Here is a 16,438-nt window from a genome sequence, read left to right as displayed (position 1 = left end):
AGCAGGTCCCAGCCAGCGAGACCAGGAAACGGGGCCCCTGTGAGGGCTGCGGACACCTCCGTCCCTCGCCCTGCACACAGACACACGGGGACACTCCGTCCCTCGCCCCAGACACCGTGGAGCCCCACAGGAGCACCCGGGCTGCCTTGTTCAGCTGAGAGCTGACAACACTCATCTGGGGACACAGAGTGCCAGCAGTGGGGGCAGGGCAGGGTCCTGGTCAACAGCAGCAGCCACTGTCCCCTGCTACTCCCCCTGGGGGAAGGTGCCACTTCCTGGGTGGTGGGGACACCCTGGCCATCCCCAGGACGACGCAGAGGTCAGGCCTCACCCTGTGACCCTCTCTGGGCCCCAGCTCTGGCTGGGCCAGGAGTGAGCTGCCCACCTGTCACGGCTGTGGCTCACCAGGGGAGTGGAGAGCCCTGAGGGGCCTCGTAGGACCCTGGCCCTGGCGGCCTCCCCTGCCCTTCCCTGCTCTCCCCAGCCTGGCGCTCCCCACGGGCCCAGAAGTGACCTCCTGCCTCTGCAGACAGCAGGCGGCCTCCCTGCCTGAGACTTGCCTTCCTAGGGTCCGTGGGAGCACTGGACGGCCGCAGGTGCTGGCATCCCTCTTCCCCGTCCCCCATCACACTCCCAGGCGCCACCTCCTGCCCCACAGGCTGGGGTCTGCACACCGGCTCTTTTCTCCCCTGCTGGCTCCCTCAGGACCCCAGGGTCGGAGCTCCTGCAGCCTGGGTGGGTGACTGAGGCTGACTAACACCCCCCACCCCCCCCACCTGTCCCTCCTGGGAGGACCAGCAGGAGCCCCTGCCCACTGTGGGTCAGGACCTGAGATGGACACTCCGCTCCCATTATTCCATTGCCTGAGAAGTAAGACGACCTGCCTGAGGTCACATGGTGACGACATGGTGACCACTGGCAGCATTCGCAAAGCATTTTCCCTTTTCTGAGCTTCCTGCTGACGCGCTCCACACACAGCTCCCCTCTGTAGAGGGCAAGTTCAGAGCATGGACTCAGGAGCCAAGCTGCCTGGGTTTGAGCCCTGCCTCGGCCTCTTACTAGCTGTGTGACCTTGGGCAAGTTACTTACTCTCTCTGTGCCTCAGAGTCTAGTTTGTAAAATAAGATAGTAGCCATGCTTCCTTCACCTGGTCATCTTCATCGTGAAGATAATACAGATGCTGCGTGATTTCATTTCAATACCAATGGGAACAAATGTCAGGAAAGAGCAGTAAAGAGAGCCTCACAGCAACCCCGTGGGTAGAGAACGACTATTGGTCACATCTTATGAAGTAAACAGGCTCAGAGAGGTGGGTTAACATCTCTGAGGTCACACAGCTTATGCCTGGCAGGGCTGGGATGTAAGCCTGGGGGACCTTCCTGCCTGTCCATCCTGACAGAGGCTGGGAAGGGTGTTGTCCATAGCAATCAGGAAGCAGGAAGGAGCACTGCCCATCTCAGAAGCCAGGCTCGACTGAGGCCTGGGCAGGGCAGGTGGCTGGTGGAGGAGGGAGGGGAAGGGGCGCCTGGCTGAGCATCTCCAGGACCCAGCACCCCAAATCCCTGCTTCTGCGACTCTCAGGAGCCGTGGCTCAACTGCCTGACACCAACACCCCACGCTTCCCGCCTCAGGACCCCAGCCCTGGAAAGCCCGAGTTCCTTGGGGGCTGGTGAAGCCCTCAGAGCCCTGGGCGTTGCTGTGTGTGCCCACCTGCTCCTCAACACCGCCCAGGGACACAGGAGGAGGAGGCTCTTTTCACTCACTCCACCCGCTGGGTGATGCCAGACAAATCACTTGCCCTCTCTGAGCTTCCTCTGTAAACAGGAGAATCATGGCTCCCACCTTTTGCTGCCATTTCTGTGGGGTGAGGTCACTTGTGTGGCATGGATTACTCCCCCTACCCCGACCCAGTGTGCTCCATAAATGGAGCTCTCGGCTCCAACTCTGGGCCCCGGTCAAGCCACTTGACCTCACTGGACCTGTTTGGCGAGGAAGCTGTGGGGGGGGGGAGTGGAGGCCGGCTCCCAGCACTGTCGGGATTCAGGATGTGGACGACCCCTGCCCAGGGACCGCAGCTGAGCCCTGTCTCCCAGGGAGAGGTGCCTGTGGGCGCGGGGTGTGGCCTGGCGTGGAGTCCAGAGGCCCGGGTGGGTGTCCGCTGCCTGCAGGCCTCCTGGGACCGGGCGGCCTGAAGCTATGACGGAGGGCAGGGGCCGGCAGGGTTCCTTGGAACCACTTTGGGAATTGCGGCCAGGCTCGGCTCAGTGGGCGCCAAGGGAAAGGGGTCAGTCCACGTCTGGGGGCCCTGACCTCCTGAGGCCAGCAGGTGGTGGCAGCCAGAGGGAGCAGGGACCCGGGCAGGGGTGGGGCAGCAGGGCCTGACTGGGGTCCCCTGTTTTCCCACCAAGCGCCTGTCCTACACACGTGTCCCCTTCACACCTAGCCAGGTCCCCAGGACCCCGCCCCGTGGACCCTCCCTCGCCGCCAGCATCGGGCCTGCTGGGGGGCTCTGCAAACACCCCCCAACACAGCCACTGCCACCAGGTGCCCAAGTGACCTGAGGACGGCGGACCTCCCTGGGCGAGCTGAGGGTGCTGGGCAGCCACCAGAGCGACCTGGGGACACAGATGCCTCTCGAGGGGCTCCCTTAGCAGGGGACGTTTGGAGGCCCGGGGAAGCCAGGCGGCTTCTAATCTAGCAGGAGCCTGGGGACACTATGGCGATGGCGGAAATCCCCTTCCTGCGCACCCGCCTAGCTGGGTGTCTTGGATGGGGGAGGGGGTGATGGCGGTGACAGTGACAGTGAGCGTGAGGATGCAGGTGACAAAAGGAGAAGCTAAATGGCCCTCCCCACACAGGGGGATGTGGAGCGTGTGTCTGTCCGTCTGTCCAGGAGAGAGAGGACTGAAGCACGTGAGGCTGGGAGATGCTCCCAGGAAGAAGAGAGGAGAAGAAGGGACCCTGTCCGTCACCGGAGGGGCCAGCAGAGACAAAATTGCCCGGGGAGGGCGGCGGCCGGCTCCTGGCGGCTGCTTTACCGCGGGCCTCAGAGCTTCAGAGAGGAGCCGCCTGGGCTTGGGGAGCCTGGGCCCCGGGCGCAGAGGTGGGGGGCAGTGGCTGCTCTGCCGAGCCCAGGCCACACCCAGGGCCAGGGCTGGTGGACATGGCTTCCTGGGCCCCGGCCCCCGGGCTGGGCGGCCCCCGCGGGGCCTGGGCTGTTGGTTTCTGGGCTGGTTTCATTTAACAGGGCGGCTGGAGTGGCGACCTGTCCTCGCCGGTCAGCCTTGGGTCTCCCTCAGCTCCTGGTGTCCTCTCCACGCAGGCCCTGCCCCCCAACCCCAGGCCCCAAGTGCCCAGCAGGGAGCCAGCAGCTGTGGGTCCCCTCCCGGGGCCTCCGTTGATTCTGGAATCTTCCATCTGGGCAGGGATGCCCCGGGACGGAGGCACACTTGGGAGGGGGGGCAGCACTTACAGGACATCCCGGGGACTCCTGGGAGCAGGGGGGGAGTCCCCGGGGTCCTGCTCCCAGCCACAGGGCACCCCTGGGGGGGCCTCGGGAAGGAGAGGCGCCTGCAGCCCCCGCTCCTGAGAGGTGACCAGGGTGGGGGGACAGGGGTCTGCTCCTCTAGACCTCACAGTCTCCCACGGAGGTCACGCCTCGGGTTGCTGGGACCCATGGCCAGGCCATCATCTCTGGTGTCCGTCTCTCTGCACCCAAAGTCAAAGGGACTCGGGTGGCCATGGGGACGGGCAGAGGGGATCCGTTTCCTTCCTCTTTCCAGCCTCAAGGGGCGGCCTGCAGTCCTGGTCCACGGCCCTCCCACCCCTGACCTCTCACCTCATCACCCGGACCCCCTGGACGCCCAGCCCTGCCTTGGCCTGCAGAGCAAGGGGGTGCTGCCCACCCAGCGCTGCCCTGGGGCCACCTGCACAGGAGTCCCCGCTTCTCAAGAGCTGACCCTCCCACTGGGAAACGCCCACCTCCCCACAAGGACCCGGGTGCAGGGGCATGACCGCACGGTGCCTCGGTCTCTGATCCCCAGGTCTGGGGTCCCCAGCCGCCCACTCAGCCTCAAACTTCCCAGAGGGATTTGTTGGGGGGCCTGGGAGGGGCTCTGGGAGGGTCTGAGCCCTGTGCCTCTAATTGTTCTGCACACAGCTGTCCTCGCCCAGGGTCCCCAGGGCCGCTCAGCCAGCCGCCTGCTGGCCAGCCCTTTCTTCCTACTTCCACGGTCCTTTGTTCCAGAAATGGACTTTGAAGCGCCTTCCGCCTTCTGGCTGTTTGCTTTGAATTTCCCCGGCAGCTCCCGTGCCCCAGATGCGGGCAGTTCAGCCTGGAGAGAACAGACGCTCGTCCAGGGCCCTGGACAGGGGGAGGGCCTGCTCTTCCTGGGTGGGGGGACATAGGACAAGGCAGGCAGTCCCAGGCCTCTCCAGAAGACCCACCTCAGGTGCACCCTGGGGTCTAGTGTCCCTTGTCCTCTGGCTTGGGGGCTCCAGTCAATAGAAGGCAGTGCTGGCAGGAGAGAGAAGGCTTTTACTCCCCCGTCCTTGGCCCTTCAGACCTAAGGGTCAGTAGAGTTTCTGTCCATTTTCTGTTGCCATAACTGAATGCCACAGGCTGGTTAATTTACAAAGAACAGAGGTTTGTTTAGCTTACGGCTCTGGAGGCCTGTAAGTCCGGCAGCAGGGCGCCGGCATCTGCCTGCCATCTGGGGAGGGTCTTCCTGCGGCATCATGACATGGACAGGGAGCGCGCTAGCTGAGGTCTCTCACCAAGACTGTCCTCCAACTCGAGATTGTCCTGCCTCAGCCTCTGGAGGCCACGGCAGCTGGCTTCTCTTCTCCTCATGAAGCCACTCATGCCCCAGGAGGCCCCATCCCCAGGACACCCCAAAGATGCCACCTCCGTGCACCACGCCCTGTGAACTTGGGGGTGAAGTTTCCAACGTGGCCTTTGGAGGGCCATGTTCAGGTCAGGGCAGTCCCCCGGGGGCCCTGCGTCCCTTCCCCCACAGGACGCACGGAACGAGGCCCTCAAGATGTCCCTGCCCTCACCCCTGGCCCTGAGTGCATGGCCCTATGTAGCAAAAGGGGCACTGAGATGTGATTTGACTGCGGTGACCCCAGGGAGCGGGGAGGCCAAGGTCCTGCACTCGCAGCGGCAGAGGCTGGAGGGGTGTGTCAGGAGCAAGCAGAGCCGGCGCCTGCTTCAGGGGACAGGCCAGGCCTGGACTCTCCCCTCGCCTCCAGGAGGGGCCTGCTCTGCCGACACCTCGATTTCAGCCCTTGGCCCCCACACCCTCAGGGAATCAGCTGTTGTTTTGAGCCCTGGAGTGTGAGGTTTTTGCAGCAGTGGTGGGGACCGGGTGTCACTTCTGCCAACGTCCTCCTAATTAGAGTCTCTGCAGCTGAGCCCCAGGGCGTGCCTGCCGCTTCCTGCCGGGTCGCTGACAAGTACAACTGCTGATATGTGTCAGAAGTGTCTCTCCTGACACCCTGGGCCCAGGGAAGAGGGGACTGAGGCCACAGGGCCCTGGTAAGCAGGGGCAGCCGGGCCAGGCTCAGACCTGGACCCACCGGGGGCTGCGGCCTCTCGCTGCCAGGGAATGGGGTCCTGGGGCGGAAGCAGGGGCCCCCAGGCCAGCAGAGCCAAGCTGGGTGGGGCGAGGGAGGCCACCAGCTCAGGGGCCTGGGCACCTCACGTCTGGCTTCCAAGGGGCTCAGAACACGCCCGGGTGTTTTCCAAGGTTCTGCGGAACCAGGGCCAGAGCCAGGGCGGCACTCACAGCCTGAGTTGCTGATTCCCTCGGTTTCCTCATCTGTCAGATGGGAAAATGCACCCAGGGCCCAGGGTGGGGTCGGGAACATTAAAACACGACCTTGAAGACTTCCAGGGACGGACCTCACACCCTCTCAAGGGCATTTTGAACGCACGGCTCGGGGGATCTTGGGACTCCGTCAGCCTCTGTTTTCCGGGTTATCTTTTGCCTCTTGCTGTGTCTCTAGCTGACTGCCAAGGTGTGGACAGGCCCTCTCTGTGGAGGGGACTCCAGAGGAAGCACGTCGCTAGAGCGTGAGGACAATCTGGGCCGTAGCAGTATGCCCCCCGTGGTGGTCTGAACCCAGGGACTCGTTTCTGGTGGTTCTGGAGGCCGGAGTCCACCGGACTCCACCCTCAGGACCAAATTACATCCAAAGGCCCCAGCCTCCCGGCACCACCCCTCCGCCAGGGGCGCCTTATGAACCCGGGGGACACAGACATGGGTCCCTGCCCTGGCTGTCCTCCCACCACAGGATGGGAACTGCTGGCCCCAGGGGACCACCCTCAGGGGCAGCCGTGGAATCCTCCTCCACACTGAGCCCCACGCGGCCACTCCGTTCCCTGGGAGTCACTGGACGAAGCGGGGCTCCTGCGGGGCAGCCTGGCCGATGGGCGGCTTCTCAGATCTGCTCCCCTGCCAGCGTCCTCACAGTGGGCTCCCTGTGTCCCTGCGGCCTGCTGAGTGGCCCCCTCCTTCACCTCACCCGCCGCCCGAATGCCACAGCCCGTCTCCAGGGTGGTGTGCAGCCTCCTCCCCTCTCCACCTTTCTGTGTATCCAAAGCCCCCCCTTGAACAGCGCCCCCATCCGCCCCAGGGCTCCCCCTGCTGCACACACTGACAGGCTGGCGGCCTGCTGAACCCCAGAGTCACGCGGGGCTGCTGGAGCCTGCGCACCCTCAGAGACCCCGATTATTTAATTGGTCTGGGGCTCCCTGGGCCCTGGATGAGTCTCCTGTGCAGCTGCGGCTGCGGCCCTGCTCAGCACCCAGGGAACTTCCCACGTGCCGTCGGCTGATGCTGTGGCAGGACCTTCCTGCAAAGTGCTTTTATGGATTCGTTTATTCGGCGTCCGCACTTAGGAAGAGTTGATGCGCTGAATCAGAGCGTTATGGGGGGCGGGGGCACCACGCTGAGTTCTACTTCATCTCATTAAATCTTCATGGCGCTCTGTGAAGTGGGTCTCCTTATAATCCTGGGTTTCTGGGAAATCGAGGCTCAATGTCTGAAGCCAGCCAGGAGTGATACCAGTGACCTGGGAGGCTGAGGCAGGAGGATTGTGCGTTTGAGGCCAGCCTCGGCAATTTAGCAAGGCCCTTAGCAACTTAGCAAGACGTCCCGAAATTGAAACTAATAATAGCAGGAAAGGGGGTGCTGGGATGTGGCTTAATGGCAGAGCACCCCTGGGTCAATCCCTTGTACCATTAAAAAAAAAAGTGCTGAGGTCCATACATTTGCACAGCTGGTCAGCGGCAGGGATTTGAGGCCGGGCCTCCCAGGCAGCCCTCTCCGTGCAGCTTCCCCTGCTCTTGTAGACACGTCCTGCTCATCCTCAAATCCCAGCTCCAGGGCTCCCCACTGAATCCTAGACACATTCTCATGGCCACAGAGCTCTCTTGGGAAGTAATGATGCCATTTTTATTTATTTAGGTCATGATTCACTTAGTAACTCTGCTCAGTTTTTACTGAACCTCCAGTTTTTACTGCATTTGGGGGGCTTGCTTAGCGCACTGTCGGGCAGATGTTGGTACTGCTCCATTTTGTGTTACTATGACAAAACACCTGAGGCAGGCTAACTTCATAAAGAGGTTTATTTTGGTTCACTCTTCTGGAGGTCCAGGGTCCAGAGAGGAGACAAGAAGGACAGAGTCAGAGCCTAAATGCCAATTCTGGCTTTGTACCCAGCAGCCAGCCACTGACTGGGCCGACGGGAGACCTCTCGCTGCTTCTCCAGCAGCAGAGCTCCCAAGCAGAGGACAGAGGCTACCAATGCGACTTTCTGGCTGTGTGATCTGGGGCAAATGTCCACCTCTCTGAGCCTCACCTCTAAAATAGAGACGGCAGTGGTCACTTAAGGTAGAAGAGTGTGGATTCAGGGAGCTCGTAAACGGGAATGTCCGGCCAACAGCGGGAACCCGTCAACAGTGAGGAGGGAGCAGGGAAACCCGCTCCGAGCTCCCTGGGCCTGGAGCTGACACTGGGGTTCGGTCTACGGCAACCGACCGGCTCCCCCTGCCTCCTGCGCCCACCCAGCTCCACAGGCCCTGGTGGTGAGGGGAGGGCAGCTAGGGCCAGTCAGGTGGGAAGCAGCCCAGGCTGGGCCCGGGAGCCAGCCTCCCTGGAAGCCGACTCCTCCCAGATGGGCCTCCCAGACGGGCCTCCCAGACGGGCCTTCCGAAGGCTCACGCTGCGGTGAGGAGCCCATGGGGGAGGCCGCGTGAGTCCAGGCCAGCTGATGGTCAGACCGGGAGGCGCAGAGGGCAGAGCGCCACAGGCCAGGGGTCTCTGGGAGGCCCTCTCTCCTGCCATCCAAAGCCACACCGCCCTCCAGCTGTCACCCCAGGACTCTACTCCTGGCCTCCAGCCTCCTTAAAGAGCTGAGAAAGGACCATGAATTTGAACGGGGAAACCGGCCCCCTCCCTCCTGAGGCTCAGCTCTTCTTCAGGTGGGGAGCCACCGTCACCAGCGGCACCTGTGACCGTCACCCAGCAGGGACCTCGGGGGTTTTTTTTCTTTTTTCTTTTTTTTTGGTACCAAGGATTGAACCCAGGGACACTCGACCGCTGAGCCACACCCCAGCCCTATTTTGTATTTTATTAGAGTCAGGGTCTCACTGAGCTGCTTCGTACCTTGCTTTACTGAGGCTGGCTTTGAACTTGAGGTCCTCCTGCCTCAGCCTCCCCAGCCACTGGTGTTACAGGCGTGTGCCTCCGCGCCGGCCTGGGGTTTTCATAGGACCTTCTGCTGGTGGCCAACGGGAACCCTAGTCAAACCCAGGGACGGCTGGCCTCAAAGGTCAGGCCCAGCCTGGTGCCACCTTCAGTTCCAACTGCTGTCACCTCCTGTCCACAGCTCAGGCCAACACTCATCCTCCACTGTCCAGATACGGGCAGTGGTGGGCCGTGAACACACGCAAACTCACTTGACCTTCACGATGCACCTATGAGGAGGACACCCGTCACCCCCGTCACAGCAAGACAGAGCGGGCAAGGCAGTGGCCTCGGGGTTTGGACAGAGGCCTTCCTGGCTCTGGGGCCGGGGCTCCTAGCTGCCCTGGATGAGAGGTTTCTGCAGAGTCACCTGCCGATGCCCCTCAGAGCATCCCTTCCCGGGGGCTGAGAGCCGCAGCGCTGGCCGCTGGCCCCCTGAGCGGAGGGAGCCCAGGAGCGCGGGCACCACTCGGTGCCGCTGGAGGTGCGCCCTGGCCACCCCCTCCACTGGAACTCAGTGGGAATCTACCTGTTTCCAGGTCCCAGGTGACTCCCGAGCACAGTGCCACTTGTAGAGTCCGACTGCACCCCACTTGGGCACGAGGACCTGCCCCAGGGAGCCTGCACCCCGAGGGGGAGCAGACAGAATGGCGGGATGAGTTGGTCTCCATGGCGACGTGGTCTGTGAAGGGCATCAGGGCAGCATGCCCTGGGGGCCCCGGGGGCAGACCTTCAGGAGGCGTGGCCGGGCGGGGCCCCTGAGCCATCCAGGGAGCTGAGGCCTGAGCGGTGACCAGGAGCCGGTCCTTTAACAACCAGCGGAGCCGCCTGGCCACAGGGCTGGGAGGGCGCTGGGCACAAGTCCCCCTGCAGGGCATCGGCCACGGCCCAGATGGCGCAGGAGCTGGGAGGTGCCCCGTGAGTGGGGGACGGCCAGGACAGGACTGGGTGATGGAGGAGGGGACACAGGGGCACCCGGCTCGGCCCCAGGGAGCGCCAGGCGGAGTGGAGACAGAGGCCAGAGCTGCTGTCGAGGAGGGACAGAGGCGAGGCACGGCAGGACGTGGGCACGTGGCAGTGGCGCCGCACGGTGAGCTTGGTCCCTCTGTCACACCCCACACCCCACGCCCCTGAGGGACACCAGACACCTGGCCTGGGGCTGCCCTGTCCCTCTCCCCACCTGGGCACAGGGAGAGCGCCAGCCCCCGGGATCAGGGGGCGACATTGATAAACCCTCCAGCTGCTTGGCGTCCAGGGCTGCTGTGATGCCATCCTGGGTCCTGGCCCTCCGAGGCCGCAAGAGGCCAGGTTCAGAGGCAGCAGAGCTCTGTGGCTGGGCTGGGGAGGAGCCCTGGGGGCACACGTCTGATGGAGGACGAGATTCAGTCCTGTACGGGGTCAGAGTGGGCGGCACACAGGAGTGAGTCCGGAGCGAACCAGGGACAGGGGCCAGCCGCTTGGCCTGCAGCAGGAAGGCGGTCAGGGTCAGCGTGGCCAGCAGGCAGGGGGGCCCAGGGTGGGGCTCTGGGGTGGGTTGGAACAAGTGGGAGCCGTGGCAGGTCCTATCCTGACCGCAGGCTCTGAGCCACTGAGGAGCCACTGGGCCCTGGGACCTCGGTGCCAGCAGCAGAAGGCCGGGCCTTGGCCTTGGTTCTAGCCAGGCCTGGAGCCACCCGTCCCAGAATTAGGTCACATCCCGAGGCCAGAGCTTACTCCTCAGGGCACAGGCTGCCAGGCAGGAAGTGAGACTCCACGACAGGGGACCCCCAGGGCCGGTGGGGACCCCTGGTGACAACAGCTGGGGGTTCAGGTTTCAGCTGACTGTGACCTCCGCGGGACCCCTGCCAACAGCAGAGTCCTTCCCTGGCCCGCTGTCGAGGAAAGCCAGAGAGCGCTCTCCTGGCCTGCGGCCAGCTGGACTGGGCCCTGACAAGGACACTGGCACTGCCTGAGGCCAGCCTTCGGGCCCAGGGAGGACAGCGCACAGGCCGGGAGCCAGGAGCGCTCACCAGGCAGAACGGTGACCTCCTGAGGTCCCTTCCCCTTGGGGTCCTCGAGGGTCCCTCATCTGTAAAACGGGGTGACCACGGTTTGCTACTTGTCTGAGAAAGCCGAGATCCCCCGTTGTTATTCAGTTGGTCAGGGCACTTGTCCCCTTCCGGGGTTCACACTGGTCCCTGCCCTCGGGGGAGAACAGGCACATGTCACCTGGGACACAGGAGGCGTTCAGCACACAGGTTGTCAAGGGACCAAGTGACTGGGAGGTGGCGCAGGTGAAAGACTTGGGCGATTGCAAAATGCAAATAATCCAGGGGACAGTCCGAGGCCCTCACGTCACCTGACGTGGCCCAGCCTGCGTGGCAAAGGATGCCCGGGGGCCCCGTGGACAAGGACTTCCCACTGGGGAGGTGGCAGGCTTGATGACACGTCTTTCTACCTTGGAAAATCCACCGGGCAGTCCAGTGGAGACACTTGCCAAAAGACCGTGGAGGCCAGGGTCAGGTGCAGACTCATCCCCGACCCGTTGGCCATCAGGGTTCATGGCTGTTTGAAAAAGGATCTCGTGGGTCACAGCAACCAGAGCCGAAGGACATGTGGGAATCGGCTGCCCAGGCCGGGCTGAGGCTGAAGAACCGAGGGACCTCCGACACTCGACGGCAGGGAACAGAAGTGTGGATTAAATGGGGACACGTACGAGTCTCCAGGAGGACACGTACGTGTCCCCACATGTGACGATGCCAGTGTCTTATCAGCACACAGAGCGACGGCCCCAGGGACAGCACACAGGGCCGTGGAGGTTTGCGGAAGAGAAACTGCTCAGGAGTCGCTGAGAGAATGTAGAACGAGCATGAACGAGGGTGGGGGTGGCAGTGGCAGGCACGGGCCCCAGCACACAGTAGGACCACCCCAACATCAGCGATGGCAATAATAGTAATGGTGAAAGAGTGACCCAGGGGTCTGTCCTGCTCCGGAGGTGACAATGATGAGCGCTTCGGCCTTGCCTGGGAATTCCGGCCCTGTGACTCCGGGAATCAATGACACTGGGTGACGTGCCTTTCTGTTGGGTGTCGTGGCTCCTCCTGTCGGCTCCGTGGGAACCTGGCTTTCCCGGGTGCTGGTTCCACTTTGCCTCACGGCTCCAGCTGGGAGCCTCGGCCATCTGCCTGACCTCTCTTGCACGTCCGGGGCTTGAAGTGGCCAGGGACTGACATGGGCAGAGGCACAAGTGGCCCTTCGCAGGGTGCCCACAGTCATGCTCAGAAGGTGGCTTCTTTATTCACTAGGAACAATCAGAAGTGACTGAGCAGTCGCTCACTGGTTCTGGGCCGAGGAGGAGCAGCTGAGCATCCTCGGTGGCTCGGTCCAGGTCCAGGGCACCGTGCTGGGGACAGGTGGGAGGCGGGGCCTGTGGACCTTGGACGGCTGCCTCTGCCCGCAGCTCGCAGCGCCTGGTTCTGTGGTGTTCTCAGGGCTGCTCTTCCTGGGGGTTCAGAAGGCCACCCTGCAAGCCACTCTCGAGGTCAGGCTTGTGACATCAACATCGGGCCACCAAAAGCTGCCCACCAAACACCATCGTCTGGGGAGGGCCTCTGCCCCGGGCCTGGTATTTTTCCACTGGCCGGTCCTTGCCTGGGACCCCCCACCCTTTCCCCCCACCCTCTCCCCACCCCCCTCCCCACTCCCCCCCCACTTCCCCCTCTCCCCCCCCACTTCCCCCTCTCCCCCCTCCCCATCCCCCCATCCCCCCTGCCCTGCGTGGCCTCTGACACCTGCCGGGTGCTCAGCTGGCAGAACAATATTTTCCCAAACACAATCTCCACGCAATCCAGGGCAAAGCCGGTGGGGGTGTTGACCTTGGGACAGTTTGCAGGGAGTGGAGCAGAGAGCATGTGAGGTCTCCAGTGTCGAGTGAGCACAGATGGTGCCACCCAGGTTCTGCAGGGGCTGTCATCACACTGTCCCCTCCAATGAGGAGGGGGACCAGTGGGGACCAGTGTCCTGGTGTTCTGAGTGGGAGGGGGAGGGAGGGGCAGGGAGTCCTGAGGCCGCCGCTCCCTTCCCCGGGGCAAAGCCAGGGCTCCGTCTTCCTGTGTCCCCGTGAGGACACCATCAGCCTGAGACGCCCTGGCACGGAGAGGAGGGCGCTGGGCAGGGAGCTCTGGACCTGGACAGAGTGGAAGCCCAGGACAGCTGGCCTCCCTGGGGGTCACTAGAGCCTCCCCTCGGGTTGTCACCACCAGGCCCACCCTCAAGCTGTCACTTGTCCGGGGTCACTTAGACACCCAAGGCACCCGTTCCTGGGCATTGGAGACGGAGCTCGGAGACTGAGCGGGCAGATGGGGCCACCTGGTCAACGGCCTCCCTCCCCACGGCCCTCTGGGGGCCTTCCCAGCCAGGCTGTCACCGCCAGTCACCCCACATTCCTACACAGCTACTGTCCTTCTTTGCCTCACTTCCCACATCGGCTCGTCACCTGGTCTCTGTGTCTGGGCTCCGGAGGGCGCAAACAAGCCGCCCAGGCCAGGGGTGCCCAGCGCTCGGGGTGGGGCGCCCTGCCCACTCCAGGCCCCACATCCACATGCTCGCTGTCTCCGGGAGAAGAGCGCCATCTCCCATCACGAGCTCTCTCAGTGACAACAAGGCTCCGTGTGTCTTGCTTCTTGATTGGTTCAGAACTTAGGGGACAGGAGAGATTTTTATGGGGTCCCCTCAAAAACACCAAGACTAACACCTTGGTAGCACTGTCAAAGAATATTCCTATTCAGAACTTTCTGGACCCGTCCCTTGGTTATTATTAGCCCTACTTCACCAAAAAAGAATTAAGATGCAGGCTGTGAGGGGACCGGCCCAAGGTCAGGGTCCTGGCTGCTTCCTCTTGCTGAGTTTGAGTCCCTGTCACAATGCAGTTCTACTGTTTACAGCAATCAATCGAGACGTGGTGGCACCCATGGGGGAGAGACACCAAGACCAGCCCTCTTACGGGGTGGTGGCTATAAACGGCGGCACAGGGAATTTCCTCATGACACTTCATACAAGGACCCATCAACCCCTCCCCAAACGAGATCTGGAAACCTGGCGGACTCCCCAGCTCTGCGGTTTAACTGACGGCGCTGCACCCAGCGTTTCCTGGTTGGACGATGTACTATGGCTGTGCAAGACGGCGGCGATGGGGACAGCTGGACCGCAGGAGGACACGAGAACCCTGTGTCCTAATCTGTAACTTCCTGCCAGTGTTTATTTCAAAGTGAAATGTTCAAGAAACTCAGCTACCACCTATAGATAGGTGTCGATTTTAATTCTGAGAAAGCAAATGGATCTCGGCTCCCCGCCAGTCACCATCCATGGACAGGCTTCTCTGGATCCCAGGGCCCAGTGCTGGGGATCCGGGAGCCCCCTGGAGAAGAGAGCTGGGATCGATGAGTGATGTCTGCCGAGGACTCCAGGAATGGCATGGGGTGGGGAGCGTGGGGCAGCCACATGCCATCTGTGCCCTGGATTCTTGGCAGCTCGGCATGAGCCACAGCCCGGAGAAGAGGAAAACAGCCACCTGAAGGAGGGAGGGGGAAGGAGAAGAGCAGAAGAGGGCGGCCCCCACCAGGCACTCCCACGAGGTCAAGTGGAAGAACAGGAAATGTGAACCCGGTGGCTTCTCACGCTGGGGATGGATTGGCAGACAGCGGGAGCGAGATGGAAAATGTTCTGTTTATCAACTGGAGTGGGGGTTTCACCAGCATGAACATGTTTAAAGAATTATTGACTTGTATTTGAAGATCTGTGCATTTTAGTACCTATAAATTAGAACTTGATAACTTTTTTTTTTTTTAAGAGGGAGACAGGGAAGACTCAGTAAAGAAAACCAGTTCTGTTAATGAAGTGTGACCTGGAACTCCGGATTCTGGAACTCCTGATCCTATCTGGGAGGGACTTCCTCTTGGAGGGTGGGGGCAGGAGCCCGGGAGATTGGGGCTGCTGGGGGTGAAGTCCCAGCTCTGCCCCTTACTCGTGGGGAGCCCTCGGGCCACTGGTGGAATCTTCCTGCTTCACTTTTCTCAGCTGTGAAAAGAGGGTAGCAATGGCCCCTCCCTCGTAGGACTTGTGAGAGTTGAATGGTTAACTCTGCGAAGAGCTCAGAAGGGACACAGCACCTGCTCAGTAGATGGCAGGCACTCTTACTGGGTGGTGACCCTTTATTGTTCTCTCTTTGAGTCCCCTGGCTGATAGCTGTTTCCCCTGGCCGTTCTGGTGCCCACGTGAACCACTCCTCCTGCAGCACAGCTGGACTCACAGGACACTGCAGGACACCCAGCTCTCCAGGACACAGGGAGACGGACGACACTCTCTGGCTGCCCTGGGTAGATTCTGAACCCCGCAGAGCGAGCCCTGTCCCTGGCCTCGTCCTCCACTGCCCTCGGGGACTCCTGCATGCCCGCTCCTGGGCTCTGTCGCAGGCGCAGGGCGGACCTCCAGGTGGACCATGCCGTCTCTACCCACCCACCATCTCCCCTGTCCTCGCCTTCCACCTCTGTCCTTTCCTCCTGGGTCCTGCTCTGGGACCACAGGTTTGCCCAGGCCAGTGCCCTCAGAAGAGGCCCCTCCCCACCCTATTGTGGGGACTTAGCCCCCAGCCAGGGTCTCGAAGAGAGTGGCACAGGGTGGGGGGCTGTGCAGAGAGTAGTGGCACGGGGTGGGGGGCAACTTGGGGGTGCTCACAGAGCCCTCCCCATGGAAGGAGCAACAGAAGTGGGCGGCCTAGGGCCAGCAGGGGCTCAGAGAGGCTGCAGGCTCCAGGCTGAGACAGGGCCAGGGCTGTCCTGCTCCCTGGCTGCCTCTGGCTGCCTGGGGCTCAACAGCCCCAGAGGTGTCCCGAGAGTCGTCCACTGGGAAGCTCCCGTCCACGCAGGCTTGGGGAGAACCAAGAAACAGGAAAGGCAGTGTGCAGGCTTGGGGCAGCCAGGGCTCGAATGGGGGAAATGTGTTCTTCATTCCATCTGTCCATCCGTCCATCTGTCCATCCATCCGTCCAATAACTTTCTGTGCCCTTTCCTTACCAGGCGTGGAAGGTGTTCAGGTAAACACAAAATCCAAGCTCCAGGGCCTCGTTTTCTATTTCAAACAAGATCCAAACAAGAAATCACACAATTGCAGCATCTGTGACAGCAGGGCAGGGCACTGGGTGCCCAAAGGAGGGACAGTGGACCACCACGCCTGGTACTTCAGGAGGCGAACCTGCCTCCTCAAGGGTCAGCTGAGGCTGGCCAGATGTGGCACAGGTGGCTGTTGTCCCCCAAGGCCAGGCTGGCTCCTGTGGTTTGGAGTGGTCCCTGGAAAGGGGTCCCATCTCCCAGCCTCCCTCTCCTCGCTGGCAGGGTCTGGGGATGGCATCTCGTAGGTTGGCGGTGGGTGGGAGATGTGCCAGCCACGGCTGGGCGGGGCTGCTACGGAGCAGGCGCCTTCTTCAGAGCTCCCTCCTGATCTGGAGGCCGGCCACCTGGGAGTGGCAGAGGCACAGGATGGAGGGAGCCTGGGTCCCCAGCGCAGGAGGGAGAGCAGCCCGCAGGGCAGGAACGCCTGCTTGGTGCTGCTGGGAGAACCATCAATAAACCTGTTATCTTAAGCCACAGATGTCTGGAATTTATTTGGTACAGTGCCCAGCGTTTCCTTAAAGAACTCACCCATGAAGGGAC

The sequence above is a fragment of the Urocitellus parryii genome, chromosome 4, assembly GCF_045843805.1.
Source record: "Urocitellus parryii isolate mUroPar1 chromosome 4, mUroPar1.hap1, whole genome shotgun sequence".
NCBI lineage: Eukaryota > Metazoa > Chordata > Mammalia > Rodentia > Sciuridae > Urocitellus > Urocitellus parryii.
This window is presented reverse-complemented; position numbering follows the sequence as displayed.